Source organism: Cryptomeria japonica, chromosome 7, assembly GCF_030272615.1.
Source record: "Cryptomeria japonica chromosome 7, Sugi_1.0, whole genome shotgun sequence".
NCBI lineage: Eukaryota > Viridiplantae > Streptophyta > Pinopsida > Cupressales > Cupressaceae > Cryptomeria > Cryptomeria japonica.
In genome coordinates, this window is record NC_081411.1 from 350,780,411 (window position 1) to 350,799,469 (window position 19,059).

Sequence of the window (19,059 nt, forward strand, 5' to 3'; positions counted from 1 at the left end):
CACTTGCCACACTAACTCATTTAGATCATCCTCATATATACTGTCTTTGGGAAACATAATATTTTAACTCGACCAAGATAAAGATCTAAAATAGGTCAACAATAAACATCCCAATGGTGGGAAGGAATGAGAAGTGTTAGATAGCTTAGATAGCCAAAGGACAACTGAGAGGGGTGGGGGTTGAATCAGTTATCAACATATTATAGGGTAAAAGCACAAAACTGTGTTACGTTTCAGGCTAACTTATCAACACAAGTGAAATTAAGTAATTCTAGCTAAAAATTAATTTTAGTCAAACATATGGTCTATATAGATTCATTATAGATAAGTTATATATGGACCACAAATTTTCCAATTGGAAGTGTCTACTAAATGTATATTTTATACCACTTTGGGTCTAATTTCCAAAAAAAATAAAAATAAAAAAAATCAATGCTTCAACAACTCCTACTCTTATAAATAATTTTTTTTTGAAATGTAAAAATACCCTTTTATACATCTATAAGTGAATTTTCCAAAATATATATCTTTTAATATTTTAATTAGTTTTTATATTTTATATTTTATTTTTATTGAAAGTAGGTCATCAACACTAAAATATAAGGTTGATTATCTTGTCAAGGAAAAATACTAAAATTTATTTAAATTTTTTGAAAAAAATATGATGCAATAGAGAAAGGAATCTATGTCAACATGATATAATTATTTTCTAATTTGGATAAATAATTAAGAAAAAAGCTAGTGAAAATTGTTAAGAGTTATATTTCAGCACACGCAACTTTTCAAATTTATTAAAAAATATATATTTATAAAAAATAGTAAAAACTATATCCATGCACTAAAGTTTCAAGTTATCAACATACACAAAAAAATTGATTAAAAAAAAGAAAAAAAAAAAAAAATTTACTAATTAAAGTGTGGTGGCTTGTGTAACTTCAATTTCAGCATTATATCAGCAACTAAATTATAACATTTACTTTATAAAAAACTACCTTCACATAATTTTTTACAATTTTGTTAAAATTACAAACATAAAATAGACAAAAAAATATAAATTTTATTAGTGTACACCATTTCAAAATTCAAAACATATATTTCGGTTTCTATTGACTACTTAAAAAATTTGAATCAACATTGACCATTTCCTTTATAAAAGTGTGACACAGCTTTGTACTTTTACCCTACAGAACTTTAAGCATTCAAATCCTTATTACCAAAACACATAAACCCAATATTGGGATGCATAAACCAAATACTAGAATAACTGATATAACAATTAAGAATAAACATAAATCATAGAATAGTTACCATCAATCTAGAACACATGACACCAAGATTTGTACGTGGAAAACATGGTAAAGGGAAAAACCATGGTGAGAAGCCTACCAACAGTCAAATAATACTTCTATAGTAAATATTTGATTAGCAAATGAGGGGCCTGCACATGTAGGAAGACCAATATCTTAGAGCACATTGCTCATCACAAAAGGAGCCTCACTAACTACAAAATAAATCTAGACTATAATCCAGAAAGAAGATTGAACTGCAAAGATAACATCTGCTATGCTTGAGTACACTTTTGGTTAAGCTCAGTACTAGAGGTCTTAAAAGTCTCTTATTAACCCAATTCAATTACCTATGATTGACCAAAACTCTTGCATATGATTAGAACATTATTTGCACACATATAATTACATAACCATCCCATAAGCATCCATAACCATGATCCCATGATCTACAAAGAGATCTTACATCATATTTATACCAACCCAGGACATAAACAATTAGGTCGGCCACCTAAAAGATAATATAATAAATTCATAATAGAAATTTGTAATCCAATGATCAACCAAGTCGACCTAAGACCGAAACAACATAATCCAATCAATTAATCCATCTGGTAATGCATCGGGATCACCCATCAACACATTACATAAGTCAAACCATAACCTAGCCAAATAAGATAGCATTAGGTCCGGTCCTAAATGCAACGCCACCGATCAACAGGAACACAAACAAGATAACCAACAACATCCCAAAAGCCATCTAGAAGCCACACCAACATCACTTATCACATGCATCAAAATATCTTCAACAAAGCTCTGCCAGTACAACTCTTACCAGTGACCAAAAGGCTTACTAGAACAAATGATAGTATCTAAGTTATCAAATCCCAAACCAACTGATTGTGATACGCATCTGAATAGGATGAATGACAGATCCAAATCAATTCCACAAACCAAAGCATACTGCAGTATACCAGATCAATATGATAATCCAACCACTCTATCAGAACCAACCAGAAACCGGTATACAACCAAAACAATTAGTGTTGCCATCAATGACAAAAAATCAATGTAACACATAATTAATTCCTCCAAATCGCCAACAATCTCCCCCTTTGGAATTGATGGCAACACTAGATGTTAAAAACAACCAAGTGCCAAGAAATGATAAACAAGTCTCCCCCTATGGAAGACAACCAACAATCGCCCACAAAATGATATAGCAATGAAGCTCTGAACCAAACTCCCCTAATGAATATATCTCTCCCTTATGTTTTTCACAAAAATAACTCTCCCCCTTTGACATCAATGCCCAAGATATCACATAAATATCAAAGAAAATTATCAATCCTTTGATTCTTATAGCTGAGTACTCCCTTTGAGTAGTAGCACCACCACATCAATCTAGAATGAGTAATAGCTCTGATAATGCATACCGGACTGATGCCAATCAAAATCACTCAGGTCTCTACCGCAAGGGCAGAAACCCCCAATCTATCCCTGAAGTAGTCAAATGATTCTTTAGGAAAAGGTTTAGTGAAGATGTCTTCAATCTACTCTTTAATGTTCACATAAAACAGTCTGACTTCATTTTCTTCCACCTTCTCCTTCAAAGAGTTATACTTGATAAATATGTTCTTTTTTTTTATAATGATATATCAGATTCTTTGATATATCAATAGCAGTAGAGTTATAAAAGTGAATAACTACTGGTTCATTACAATCCACCTTTATATCCTTCAACATTTGCTTCATCCATAGAACTTGTGTACAATTAGTAGAAACAACAACATACTGAGCTTCAACAATAGATAAAGATGTACATCACTTCTTTTTTCTAGTCCATGAAACAAGTTTCTTTCCAAGAAAGAAAGCTCCACCGGATGTGGTCTTCTAGTCATCAACATCTTCGGCCCAATTTGCATCTGTATATGCATATAATGTAAAGTCATCAGTTTTAAGATACAACAAACCATATTTAGTTGTTCCCTACAAATACTTGAAAATCTTTTTCACCACACTCTCATGATTTTCTCTAGGATCACTCTGATATCTTGATACAATACAAACTAAATTCATCATATCCGGTCTAGTCTGAGTCAGATATAACAAATCTCCAATCATAGATTTGAACCCTGTAGGATTTATCGCTGCAGATGCATCTTTCTTTGTCAATTTCTCACTTGTAACCATCGGAGTAGCAACCGGTTTGGAATTTTCCAATCCAAATTTCTTCAACATCTCTCTAGCATACTTAGTTTGATAGATGGAAATACCTTTATCAGTTTGAGTAATCTGCAAACCTAAGAAAAATTTCATCTCCCTAATCATAGACATCTCAAATTCATTCTTCATATTGTTAGAGAATTTCATACACAACTTATCTTCACCTTCGAAATTGATATCATCAACAAAGACTTCAATAATCAATATGTTGTCATCTGTGATCTTATAATATAAATTATTGTCAGCATTACCTTTAGTGAAACTAAGCTTCAAAATATATTTATCCAATCTTGCATAACAAGCTCTACGGGCTTGTTTCAATTCATATAAAGCTTTGTTTAACTCGCAAACCATGTTTTTGTCATCTAAAAGAGAAAATACATCAAGTTGCTCAATATAAACATCCTCTTCAAGATCTCCATTCAAAAATACACACTTAACATCCATATGATAAACGTTTTAGTTCTTATGTGCAGCATAAGAAAGAAATAATCTCACAGCTTCAATCCTAGCTACCGGTGTTGGCAAATGCACACTCCAATGAGAAATTGTAGGTGATTGAAGGTATTTTCATTGATGGAAACCTTACAATCATATGGCACTGGCACTGGCAGACTCTACACCGACATAAGCTCACCAGCATCAAAAAGATTGATTACTGGCACCCTGGCCGACAAGATTTTATTTATTGCAAAATGTAATTAATTGTAATATCTTTTTGTAAGCCAACAAGGAAAGTTGTAATATGACTCATATAAGTATGAGTTCATGTAAATCATTTTAAGAAGCAGACATGGTTAGATTATTGATGCGAATATTAAGGCAGAGTTTGGTATAAGGTTTTGGAAGTTACAGAGCTTAAACTAGTACTGGATTTGGCATAGCAGACGCCCTTTTATAGCAGTACATTACATTGAATTTTCATAATCTACTTTTGTAAGTCACTGAGACTTCTCTTTTTGTATGTAAGCAGTGAGCTTTAGGTAGTTGGCCTTCCTGCATGTACAGGCCCCTATTGTAACAATAATATTCTCTTATTGGCCAGTAAGCGAATATTGTGGGTCACAAATCCAACCAAGGTTTTTCCCACACTGGGTTATCTCGTTAAAAATATTGTGTTATGGTGTGATTTTCATGTTGTTCTTATTGTTCTTATTTACTGCATTAATTTTGTTTTACTAGTACATAGTTTTGGAATGCTTTTCATTTAAGAAACTAAGAAAATCCATTAACCGGCAAGATACTGATTCATCCCCCCCTCTCAGTATCTTTGGGAATCCTAACAATTGGTATCAGAGCTTGGTCCTCTATTTTCAAAAGCCTAATAGCTTGAGGAAGATCCTGACACCGACAGAGATAGAGAACTTAAGGAAGAAATTAGAAACATCTCTTGCAAACTATGATGTAGAAAAAGTGAAGAATATCAAACTTGAAGATGATCTGAAGGCTGCATAAGAAATCATGCAAGGACTTCAGAAGAATCTCACTATTGCTAGGAACAAAAGAAGAGATCTTTCTGAGAAGATGCAAAGTGATGATGATGAGAAAGAAACTCTTAATGACCTTGTGAACAAGTTGAGACAAGAAAATAGTACAATGAAGAATGAGAAAGAAACTCTTAATGACCTTGTGAACAAGTTGAGACAAGAAAACGGTGCTATGAGATTTTGTAAGGAAATTGAAGATAGAAAGAAGAATGAAGATGATTTGGTTAGAAGAATAAATGATGCTGCAAATAAAAACACAAGACTTAGTCATGAAAATGATATGTTTAAGACAAATTTGATGCATACACAAAATGACAGAACTAAACTCATGAGACAGAAAGATTTCTTGGAGAATGAATTGGCTACTGCAAATCAACACAAGGAGAAATTCAAGAAAATTTCAAAAGAACTTGATGACATGCTAAAGAATTAGAAAACTAATGGAGATACAAATGGCCTTGGCTTTGAAGTTGGTGAAAGCTCTGGTACTGCAAACAATCAGTGTAGATCTAGAAACTATCAGAATAATAATGTACCCACCAGCCAATGCTCTAAATGCAATAAAGTTGGTCATAATTCAGAAAAACGCAGAATTAATGTAAGATGTTATATTTGTGGAAGATTTGGACATCTATCTAGTCAATGCAGAACACATACCGGCATAGGATATGGGAAAGCTATTCAGAAAAACAATGTGACTTGTTATGCTTGTAACAAAATTGGACATATTGCAAAATTCTGTAGAAGTAAGACATCACCAACAAATAACAAAGGACCTAGTCTGAAAGGTAAAGAAAAGGTTGAAGAGGTAAATCAAGAATTTTCAAAACAATGGATTAGAAAGTCTGACATGAATGTTAGTGAAGCTATTTGTTCACTGGTAGCACAAAGTATCACTCCACCGGCAGGAGATTCTTCATCTAACTAAGAAATAATCCTTTGGGGGTATCACATCTAATTGAAAACATGCTACTTAACCCTTGGTTGATGGTGAGAAGTTGGATTACTTCTTTACCGGCAGATGAGTTAAGTTTTGACTTAACTGGTAGGCATTAAATGTGGCAGTTGAAAGAAATAACATTATAAAGAAAGTGTTTTGGTTCTTTTTTTCATTCACCAGGCATTCAAATCTCCAGAGAGTGCGAAAATCCCAAGCGAAGGTATCCACAGTTATAATTGAAGCAATTCATCCAAGCAATTATCCTAAAGGCATATTAAGGTATTTATAACTATGGCTTCCTCATCTGCACCTAAATTCATTGCAAACCCTACTATGATTGAAGTTATTAAGCGCCCCGGAGCTGTGTTCAAACTTATTCCTAAAATTGCGAAGAAAGATGATACCCTAGGAGCATTTTCGAAAATACCTAAGGGATTAGTTTATACAGAGGATCCTAGAATGTATATACATTATCATATTGATGAACTAGGAGCTGAAGAAATAATGAACATGTATAGGAATGTAATTTGTGATGAACATGGAAATGTGAAATTGGAACACAAGATTGTGGAAACCCTAGGCTTTGTGGACACTCTTAGTATCCCTGATTTTCCTAAGGATGTGATGAAGATAGTCTTGAGCAGAGTTCATGGAGAGTTCTTTTGGTTGGATTACATCCATAATATTATTAAAGAGGTGGTTAGGGCAGTGACAGGCTTACCTTCCACCGGTAGCAGGCTTGATAAAATTAAAAGGTTCCAAATGACACTGTGATGACCCTAACCAGTGCAACTTTTGAAAAAAGATTCGTAAGAGTAAATGATGTGAATGATATAAATGTTAGATTTGTGAGTATGATTCTTGGTTATAAGGCTACACTTGCAAAAAAACTAAACTCTGTTTCTAGTTTATTTATTAAAAGTGCATATGACATGGTGAATAACAATGATATGATTGATGTATGTGAGTGGCTTAAAGATGATCTGATAGACAACTTGAAGAAAATCAAAGGTGATAAGAAAGGAACTTTCAGATTTGGCAACCTTCTTCTATGTTTAATGTTGTACATTACCAAGCAAGTTCCCGGTATTGGTATGAAAGACTTTGGTTTTGATATCTCGGTAGGAAAACAACTTCTTGATATATTGAACAACATAGGAGATGATAGAGAGAAAAATATAAATGAACATTTTCAAACCTTGAAAGCAAAGATGAAGACAAGAATAAGGATATCTCAAGCAATTGTTGATAAGTATCAAAAAGAGATATGCTTTGTGATAAAGAAAGATGAAATCTGGATGAAGGCAGTTATCCCTAGGACTATTTGGGTTACAGAGATGGGATATGAGGTAGATGAAAACATAGTTGAAACTTATGCAAAAGCCCTCTTAGAAGCCCCTAAAGAACTGAAAGAGAAATTTTTTGGCAATGCTAAAACAATTGAAAGTGGCATTCAATCTCAGAAAAGAGTTAAGAAAATTGAGTAGATAGTTAGGAGAGGTTCAAGATAGGCAAAAGTAATAAAGGAAGATGTTTTGAATAAAACTGGTATCAAGGAGAGTGAATTGGAAGGACTACAACCAGAGACACATCTCTCATAGGTTGCTATTTCTTCTGATAGTGAGATACCCATTGAATTCAAAAGCATAGAAAGAAAAAGAAAACCCTCATCAGTATCCTCACCTACACCCAAAAGGACAAGAGAAAAGAAATAGGCAATTAGGTCTCTGGCTAAGAAATTGACACCAAAGAAAAGAGAAGAAAGACAGGATATTCCACCATTTGACAAACTTCTCAATGAAATAACTGAGGTTGGGAAATTGAAAAACATCAGAAAGTTATATAACACACTATCAAATGATGAAAACGAGAGCATAGAAAATAGTGTAATCTCACACTTAGATATCTATAAGAAATTTATGATGGAAATTGTGGATGAGATACCCAATGATTTGTACAGAAGATTAAAAGCTAGAAGGGTAGCTATTGTTGAATTAGATAAGAAAATAAAAATAGAAAAGCTACTTGCAGTTCACCCAATGAACTACACACAAGAAATTGATGAGTTGATCAATGAAGCAAACCGGACAATATTTTCAACTGGTCACCGGTATGTTGCACTTATGGCAGGTAAAGTAAATGAAATAACAAAAGAGATTGCAGATTAGTGTGATATATTTTTTATTGAAAAAGAGAAATAGGAAGAGCTAAAAAGACCAAAGACTATCAGAGTCTACCAAAAGGATAAGGATAAGGGGAAAGGTAAGGTAGGTGGACCTCCAAGCCTAAAAATAACAGATAATTTATCCCCACCAACCTCTGATACTCCACCGGTACAAACTGATGACACACAACTGTCAACAAAGAGTATGGATATACCACATGAGGAAAACACTAAGAAACTTGTAGAGCAACATGCTCCTTCACAGACAGTGCCATCGACTACATCTGACAAGCCTAAGTCTTTGGTAGCTGAAATGCAAACACAAACTGATCCTCTAGAGAAAGAGGAAAGCAAAGCCATCACAACCACCAGTGGATTACACATTTTGAAATCAGTTGGATAGTCATCCGATACATCTATGACATAATTTAGGCCTACAAATGTAACAGAGGTAGTCTTAGATTCAATAAAAAAAATAACAAAGTGTAATGCACAGGTGTATAAAGCTATAGATGACACTTTACCAATTTTGAAGATGATAGTTCCAAAGTGTATTATAGAGAATAAAGATTCCTTGAGCCAATTAGACACATTGTCTAAGTATATTATCGGAAACTTAATTACACAGGATCAAATAAATGAAGACACCTTCTGAGAGAAAATGAATAAGGAGAAGGAAAAATTCTTTGAGGAGATAATAAAGAATAATAAGGAACATATGGAAACCTTATTACCGATATTAGGTAAAGAAATTTTGGACTTCAAGAAATTGTATAGAGACACATGTAAAAGAGACATTTTGACAAAAGACATAGATAAAGAGATTGACATAGCATAGAAGGAAATAAATGATATTGCTGACAACTTGATAGGTTCATCAGACTCAATATCAGTAAATGAACAGGAAATTGCAAGAATTGAAGTGAAAATAGAAAAACTTGAGAAAGACAAGGAAAGGATAAAGTATAAGGAAAAAGAACTTAAATGTAGACTACATCCTAAACTGGATATCCTCATCTCTTTGAGAAAAGATATTTCTGAGGCTCTTGTTCTAGGACTTAAGACACCGAAAGAGAAAATGCACCTTCTCACGAGTATAATTTAGACAACTGAAGCAACACTAAAGGACAATGAGAGGTTTAGCAACAGTTTGAATTTTGCCTTAACAAAAATTTATCAGATTGTAATAAACAAATTACAAGGAACTAGGCAGGAACCTCACTCAATTGACATTGAATGACAACCTTTGTCATTGATGCTAAAGGGGGAGTAGTGGAGATGAAAAATGATCAGCAGAGACATCATCAGCTCAGGGGGAGCACACATTTTGGTAACACGGTTTTCATAGTTTTGGTAGATTCTTTTGGACAACATTTTTGGACACTTTTTGGATTTTTCTCATGAGTGTTGCCATCAATGCCAAAGGGGGAGATTGTTGGAAAATGCACACTCCAATGAGAAATTGTAGTTGATTGAAGGTATTTTGATTGATGGAAACCTTACAATCATATGGCACCGTCACTGGCAAACTCTACACCGACATACGTTCACCGACACTCAAAGGATTGATTACCAGCAACATGGCCGACAAGATTTTAGTTATTGCAAAATGTAATTAATTGTAATATATTTTTGTAAGCCGACAAGGCAAGTTGTAATATGACTCATATAAGTATGAGTTCATGTAAATAATTTTAAGAAGCCGACATGGTTAGATTATTGATGTGAATATTAAGGCTGAGTTTGGTATAAGGTTTTTGAAGTTGCAGAGCTTAAACCGGTACTAGATCTGGCATAGTAGATGCCGTTTTGTAGCAGTACATGACATTGGATTTTCATAATCCACTTTTGTAAGTCAGTGAGACTTATCTTTTTGTATGTAAGCAGTGAGCTTTAGGCAGTTGGCCTTCTTGCATGTGCATGCCCGTATTGTAATAGTAATATTCTCTTATTGGCCAGTAAGCGAATGTTGTGGGTCACTAATCCCACTGAGGTTTTTCCCACATCATGTTTCCTCATTAAAAATATTGTGTTATGGTGTGCTTTTCATGTTGTGCTTATTGTTCTTATTTACTGCATTAATTTTGGTTTACCGATACATAGTTTTGGAATGCTTTTCATTTAAGAAACTAAGAAAATCTGTTAATCTACAAGATACTGATTCACCCCCCCCCCCCCTCTTAGTATCTTTGGGAATCCTAACAACCGGTGCAAAGGTTTCATCATAATCAAGTCCTTCCTTCTGAGAATATCCTTTGCAAACCAATCTATCTTTATTCCTAACAACTTGTCCATCTTCATTCAATTTATTCCTAAAAACCCATTTAGTTCCAATAACATTCTTATTTTTAGGCCAAGGAACTAAAGTCCATGTGTTATTCTTTTCTATCTGATTTAATTCTTCTTCCATAGCTTTCATCGAACATTCATATTTACAAGCTTCAATTATTGATGCTGGTTCAACTTGAGAAATTAATCATACCTCATCAGCTGGCAACCTTCTAATTTTCATCACTCCTTTGTTTTTTGTCTCCAATGATGTGATCCTTTGAATGATTCAACCTTACATACCTAGGAGTCTTCTAAGTTTTTGTTCCTCTGTCCTCATTTTTAGTTACTGTTGAATTTTTTGATACTGTGGGAGTAACTGGTTCAAATTTTTATTCCATTGTAGGTGCTACCAGTTTAGTTATGATCATTTTCATTGCTGGTTCTCTCTCATAAGTTTTGATTAGACTTGTGTTCTTCTCATCCACGTTGGCATTTGTGCTCTCCATAATTCTCTACATTCTTTTTTTATAACATCTATATGTTTTGATTTCATTAGAATAACCTAGAAATATTCCTTCATCACATCGAGGATCAAAATTTTCAATGGAATCATCTCTTTTGATATAGCATTTACTACCAAAGATTCTGAAATACTTAACTATTGTTGTATAACCAAATCATAACTCATAAGGTGTCTTACCAGTATCTCCTTTGATATGAACTCTGTTGAATGTGTATACCACCCTGCTTACAGCTTCTCTCTAGTAGACATGAGGCAGATTAGCTTCCATCATCATAGATCTAGCTGCATCCAAGATAGTTATGTTCTTCCTTTGCACAACTCCATTCTACTGAGGTGTCTGGGGTGCAAACAACTGTCTCCTTATCCCATTGAAAGAAATAACATTATGAAGCAATTTTTTTTGGTTCTTTTTTTCATTCACCAAGCATTCAAATCTCCAGAGAGCATGAAAATCCTGAGAGAAGGCATCCATAGCAATAAGTGAAGCAATTCATCCAAGCAATCATCCTAAAGGTAGATTAAGGTATTTATAACTATGGCTTCTTCATATGCACCTAAATTCATTGCAAACCCTATTGTGATTGAATTTATTAAGTGTCCCAGACTCGTGTTCAAACTTATTCCCAACATTGCAAAGAAAGATGATACCCTAGGAGCATTTTCACCTAAGGGAGTAGTTTATGTAGAGGATCCTAGAATGTATATACATTTTCATATTGATGAACTTGGAGCTGAAGAAATAATGAACATGTATAGGAATGTAATTTGTGATGAACATGGAAATGTTAAACCGGAACACAAGATTGTGGAAACCCTAGGCTTTGTGGACACTCTTAGCATCCCTGATTTTCCTAAGGATGTGATAAGGATAGTCTTAAGAAGAGTTCATGGAGAGTTATTTTGGTTGGATTCCATCCATAATATTACTAAAGAGGCAGTTAGGGTAGTGAGAGGCTTACCTTCCACCGGTAGCAGGCCTGATAACACTAAAAAGGTTCCAAATGACACTGTGATGACCCTAACTGGTGCAACTTTTGAAAAAAGATCCCTAAGAGTAAATGATGTGAAAGATATAAATGTTAGATTTTTCATTATGACTCTTGGTTAAAGGCTACACATGCAAACAAACTAAACTCTGTTTCCAATTTATGTACTAAAAGTGCATATGAAATGGTGAATAAAAATGCTATGATTGATGTATGTGAGTGGTTTAAAGATTAACTGATAGACAACTTGAAGAAAATCAAAGGTGATAAGAAAGGAACTTTTAGATTTGGCAACTTGCTTGTATGTTTAATGTTGTACATTACCAAGCAAGTTCCTGGTATTGATAGGAAAGACTTTGGTTTTGATATCTCGGTAGGAAAACAACTTCTTGATATACTGAACAACATGGGAGATGACAGAGAGAAAAATATAAATGAACATTTTCAAACCTTGAAAGCAAAGACAAAGACAAGAATAAGGCTATCTCAAGAAATTGTTGATAAGTATAAAAAAGAGATATGCTTTGTGATCAAGAAAGATGAAATCTGGATGGAGGCAGTTATCCCTAGGACTGTTTGGGTTACAAAGATGGGATATGAGGCAGATGACAACATAGTTGAAACTTATGCAAAAGCCCTCTTAGAAGCCCCTAAAGAACTGAAAGAGAAAGTATTTGGCAATGCTAAAACAATTGAAAGTGGCATTTAATCTCAGAAAAGAGTTAAGAAAACTGAGCAGATAGTTAGGAGAGGTTCAAGACAGGGAAAAGCAATAAAGGAAGATGTTTTGAATAAAACTGGTATCAAGGAGAGTGAATTGGAAGGACTACAACAAGAGACACATCTCTCATAGGTTGCTACTTCTTTTGACAGTGAGATACCCACTGAATTCAAAAGGGTAGAAAGAAAAATAAAACCCTCACCAGTATCCTCACCTACACTCAGAAGGAAAAGACAAAAGCAACAAGCAGTTATGCCTCCGACTAGGAAATTGACGCCAAAGAAAAGAAAAGAAAGACAGGTTATTCCACCATTTGACAAACTTTTGAATGAAATAACTAAGGATGGGAAATTGAAAAACATCAGTAAGTTATATAACACACTATCAAATGATGAAAAGGAGAGCGTAGAAAATAGTGTAATCTTAAACTTAGATATCTATAAGAAATTTCTGATGGAAATTGTGGATGAGGTACCCAATGATTTGTATAGCAAATTAAAAGCTAGAAGGGTAGCTATTGTTCAATTAGATAAGAAAATCGAAATAGAAAAGCTACTTACAGTTCACCCAATGAACTCCACATAAGAAATTGATGAGTTGATCAGTGAAGCAAACCGAACAGTATTTTCAACTGGTCACCGGCATGTTGCACTTATGGCAGGTAAAGTAAATGAAATAACAGAAGAGACTGCAGATCAATGGGATATATTGTTTATTGAAAAAGATAAACAAGGAGAGATAAAAACACCAAAGACTATTAGAGTCTACCAAAAGGATGGGTCAGTGCAAGAAGATGAGTCCACTTTTTGGCCAAAAAGTGAAAGTGTTTTGCCTGTTTTTCAGATTTTGTCTCATTTGAGCTTAAATTTTGAAACACTTAAGATTGAATCTTGTAAAAATTCTATAATAAAAAAGATAGCTCTCCTAGTGTAATTTTCAAATATGTAATTTATTTTAATACCCACATAATAAAATATAACTTTTTGAATAGAGTTCTAAAAACTATGTTTTAAAAGTGCCTGTTTCAGGACAATACCATGCATGTGTACGACCCACACTTTTTGACACAATTAAAATTATTTTCTCAAACCATTTTGGGAAATGGTTTGTAACACACAGAAGATTGATGAGCATATTTTTCTATATTTTTTTTTCAAATATTTTTTTTTAATTAATTTTTTAATGGCCGTAATTATCTTTTTAAAAATTTGACGTGTACAACCCACATAATTTGATGTAAACTTAGCATTTTTTGAATTTTTTTTTTTTAAAATAGAAAAGAAATTTGTGTAGATTGATGACATATAATTTTTTTTTCAAAATTCATTAAAATAAAAAAGTTATTAAATTAAGAAAATTAGTCAATATTTCAAATTTATGGACCTGATTTAGTATAAATTAAATGAAAAATAGTTAAAATAATCAATTTTTAAATTAATTTACATAATTAGAATCTAGACAGTATAATCTGAAATGGGTTTCAATTTCGTATAAAAATTCTCTGATTAGAGGCACATGAACTATTTCAGAAATTCATATTTGTGCTTTCATTCATGGAGCTTTGAATTTGCAGGTTCATGTCTCAAGTGTGGCCATCCCAGGCCTATCCTAGGCCTAATCTTGAGGAAAGTGGCGGGTTGTGAATTCAAATTTTACATAATGGGCCCCCGTTTTATAAACGGGGGCTCCTTCCATTTTTTGCCCGTTGGAATTAAATTATTTAAATAACGGGCCCCCGTTTCTAAAAAACCGTTACTGTAAAAAAAAAGATAGATTGCATTGATTTACCACACTATCATTGAAATCCATACTGACAAATATTTTTTACATCATTTGGCAGTACTTTTTAATATTTTTTACATGATTTTTTGAACTCAGTAAAAATATATTATTTTTTGAAGATGAGTTTGTAAAAATGGGTTCAGTGCCCAAAGAGAGAAGGAGGCAAAACGCCAAAGAGATCGAAGATCGGAACAATGACAATTGAATAACACTTTTGAAGCATCTAGTTCAGTGCCCATTGTAGATGAGACCATTGAAGACATCATGAAGGATGCACGAAATGTAGAACCACACACGGGTATGACTGTTGATGTAAATGTTGATGTGGATGCGAATCCTGGTATGTTTTTAAATCCCAATGACTATGATACCAATCAAATTGCTGATTTAAATGAAGCTAGATATAAATTTCATACACCAATACGAAAAAAAATTAAAATTAAAAATATTACACCACCCTCTCTGAAAGAAAATGAATGTAATTTTTTTACTATTGATAGCAATGTGCTAGATAATCTTAATGGGTTAGTTTCTTGGAGACAAATCAGAACACATGTGAACAAATTATATAAACTATTTTTCTATAATAAAAAGTTAGGATTCCAATGTCAATTAATGTTACAATTAATAAAAATGCTAAAAATGCGTAAAGTCATGAAAAAAATAGGTATTTATGCAAAACCAAAAAGAAAAGATGAATCATATAAGCAAGTTATATCTACTGTTGCTAGTGCCATCGATTCTATAGGAAAAACAAGTCGATCTAAAGATAAGAATGCAACACGTAGAGTTATAACGACTGCTATAGTTGACAAAATGATTGTTAGTAAAAGAATGTTAAGTGATATAAGTGGCTATTTGAACTTACATCATAGAACCTTGTCAAGAGTGGCCAAAAGAAGAGACACAATTGAAATTGATCCACTAAACCATTGTTGGAGTTTTAATGGTAGACTTCAAAGGTCAGACATGAAATTAAATGATGAAACTAAATAATTAATTGCAAAATTTTGGCATGATAACACTAGAGTTTCATCAAATGCTAGAGATGTTTTAAAGTTAAGGGTGGGATCAAAAATTCATGATCCTCATCCAAAACATCTTCTTGACATGACTCAAACTGAATTCTTTAAAAGATTTAGTGATGAATCTGTGTCAATGAATTTATGAATTAGTCAAAGATCATTTGAAAAATGCAAACCCTGGTATGTTAAAATCAATAAATGAAGAATATCTTGTTGTTGTAAAACTCATGTTCACTTTCGTTACTATTATGATGTTTTTCGATATATATGTTGTATGTTGCATGGTAATGATCTTGTGCAGGATTGTGGTGTTTATGTTCCACTTGAAACTATAAAAGATTTTATTGGAAGTTTATTTTTTAGACCACCTAATGAACAATTATTTCTTTCCAGTTCATGCATTTATGGCCTTTGCAATTTATGCGGGAACTATTCTTTGATAGGTGAATGTTTGCATGAACATGTTTCATCTGAGTTTGGACAAAAAATGTTTGATGTTAGGAGATTTAAAAATATAGAATACCCTCTAAAGGATGGAAAGATGGGGAAATGTTTTGAATTGATTAAAGAACAAAATAGTGTGAATGCATTTATTAGTGAGTTTAAAACTCATATTGTTCCAAAATATGTGAAACATTCCCAACATGCCCGATGGCTTGATGGACAGTTTCACATATGCAAGAACACATTTCTAGTTGGAACAATAGTATCAATTGTGGATTTTGCAGAAAATTATACTCTAAAACCACAAGAGGAAACTCAATCACAATACCACAATTTAGTGCAAGTGGTCATATTTGTGCACATTATATATATACATGACCATGACAGTACAAAAGATAACAAATTTTTTTTGAGGGAGTATCATTTCTATGTTAGTGATAATTGATTACACTCTTCAGAGTTTGTTGAACATTGCTTCGAGGTATTTTATGATAATCTTAAGGAAAGATATGTCTTCTTGATTACATTTTGTGTACAATATACATAAATGAGAGACTATTGGTCAAATTTATGAATGAGATAATTATGTTTTAATCAAGTTCTATTCGTTATATTTGTTTTGATACTTTTTAATTTAGAATATGTTATAATTATAAGATATGTTTCGATACTTAGTTCATGATGTATGCACCTTTAGTTTATCTAATCATAAGAACTATTTAAATGAAATTCCAAAAATAAAATTACAAGTCCACATAATGCCTATAAAGTTGTTTAAGCACAACTGCCATAAATAAAATTTCAAGTCGACATAATATATAAAGTATGCACAAAATTTCAAGTCAATATATATGATCTAATGTGCAAACAATTTCAAGTCCACATAATATCTAATGGGCACAATACACATAAAGTATGCACATAATATATATGATCTAATCCTATTATGCAACTATCCATTTATATAAAGTATGTGCACGTGTAAAAAAATGTGTAAAGTCCATAAAAAAGTACATATCAAAGCCAAATAAATAGTAAAATCTAAGTGCTATCATCAATAACATCCCGTGGTATCTTGTCCCAGGGACGTGGTCTAGATCCACCTATCTCATGCTGTACAAGAAAAAAATAATATTAAAATATTACTTGAAATTAACTATTAAAAGAATCATTTATCAAATATAGTAGAATTCATAAATTAAGTTACAAACTTACCATATGCTCATCAGATCCTCTAGCAGTATCTCTCTTGTCCCTGGGATGTGGTCCAGATCCACCCGTCTCATGTTGTACAATAAAAAAATAATATTAAAATATTACTTGAAATTAACTATTAAAACAATTATTTATCAAATATAGTAGAATTCATAATTTAAGTTACAAACTTACCATATGCTCATCAGATCCTCTAGCAATATCTCCTCTAGCAGTATCTTGTGCAGTATCAACACCAAATGTAGTGCTAGCTAACTCCTGTACAAGGTCAAATTCAAAGTGTCCAATTAAATCTTAAATTAAGAGTCAAAATAAGATCAAATTAAGTATTACATATTAAAACCTCAAAGGATGTCTATGTGCGTTCAAATTGGCTCTGATCAAAATTATGAGGATAACCTATCCTAATGGTAGTGTCCACCTACATACATGCATTTAATGAAATCATATTTAGTGAACATATATATGTGTACTAAATAATTTCAAGTTAAGTTACAATATTGTAAGAGTTCATATTTAATTTAAGAATTATAAGATACATACCATAGATGGTGTCACAGTAGTTAGACCCTCTTCTCAATGTGATGTAGAGGGTCCCTCATGACCTGAATCCTGGAGAAAGAAGCAGTCAATGTCTCAACATGAAAATTTATATAGTAAATGATGATAACAAATTAACTTAAAAAGATAGTACAATGTCTAGATAGAAATTTATACTATACCCCATAAGGTGTGCCGAGTTGTGTTCTAGTAGATGCAATATTGACTCTAATATTAGGTGTAGTCCTTATCTACATAAACAAAATTTATTGAATGAAGTATTAGATTGTATAAAAAAAAGAGATGCACTTAGTTTATACCTATATTTAATGAAGTATAAAAAGATTGACATGTACATTTATATATATCTATACCTGGTCAAGATGAACATCTAAGCAAAGAAAATCCATATAAGATGTCATCATACTATCATCTGTTGCATCATGCTCAGCTGGAACTGAAGTAGATTCTATAGTAGTAGTAGGACCTACACATGTCTCATGACAACTCGAACACATATGTGGAATCCATCGAGGAGCAGATGCCATGTGAGCAGCTTGCTCACTCAGGTTACCTGTGAGGGAAGTCAAAGCATCTAATGTCAAAATGAATGATGTATTTTGGACATCTATAGGAATTGATGGAGCAACAAATGGAACTATGGGTGGATCTGGTAGGGGATTATTACTTCATGCCCCTAATCTATGCTATGGCATTCCACAACCAACACCGTGGAATGACTTAATGTCAAAATAATTTGGTTTTTGGTTCATTACAAACTCACAGTATAATTTCTTCAAAAAATAAAAAGGGACCTCATAATTACGATGTGGTGGATAATCAAAAACCATCCACCATCTATCCCAAAAGTATCTAGCCATTTCTGGATGCACACACCACCTAATTGAAATTCTTTTCTGGTTAGGTTGCATTGGTTCTCTTGTTTTTGGGTTGGTAAAATATGGACATAAATGAGCTTTGGTTATTTTCAAATCAGTGATTTGCCTATAAGTTAAACCATTGACATAAAAATCATGCAACTCTTTTCGTCGTCTATGAAATTGATCTAATTGAGAATCACCAGATCTAACTCACTCGACAACAGTTTGCATTGATTTTGCAAACTCTACAAGATGGGGTGGTGTGATTTGCTCATCTTGGATAGCAGCAATGTTTTGTTCGATCACTTGTAGGTTTCATTAATTCATTCTTTTAAATGAATTTCATCCAATCTAGGGGGTGGAGGAGGAGGAGGAGGGGGTTGTGGTGGGGGATTTTCACCTAATAGTCCATCTATGTCAAAGACATCCATGATAACAAAGAGCTCCTGCATATATAAAGATATACATGAATTATATACAACTCTATGTCAAAGAAGAATCTATTTTACTAAATTAAAAAAAAACATCTATAAATAGTAACATTTCTATGTTGTTGAATGAGATACAC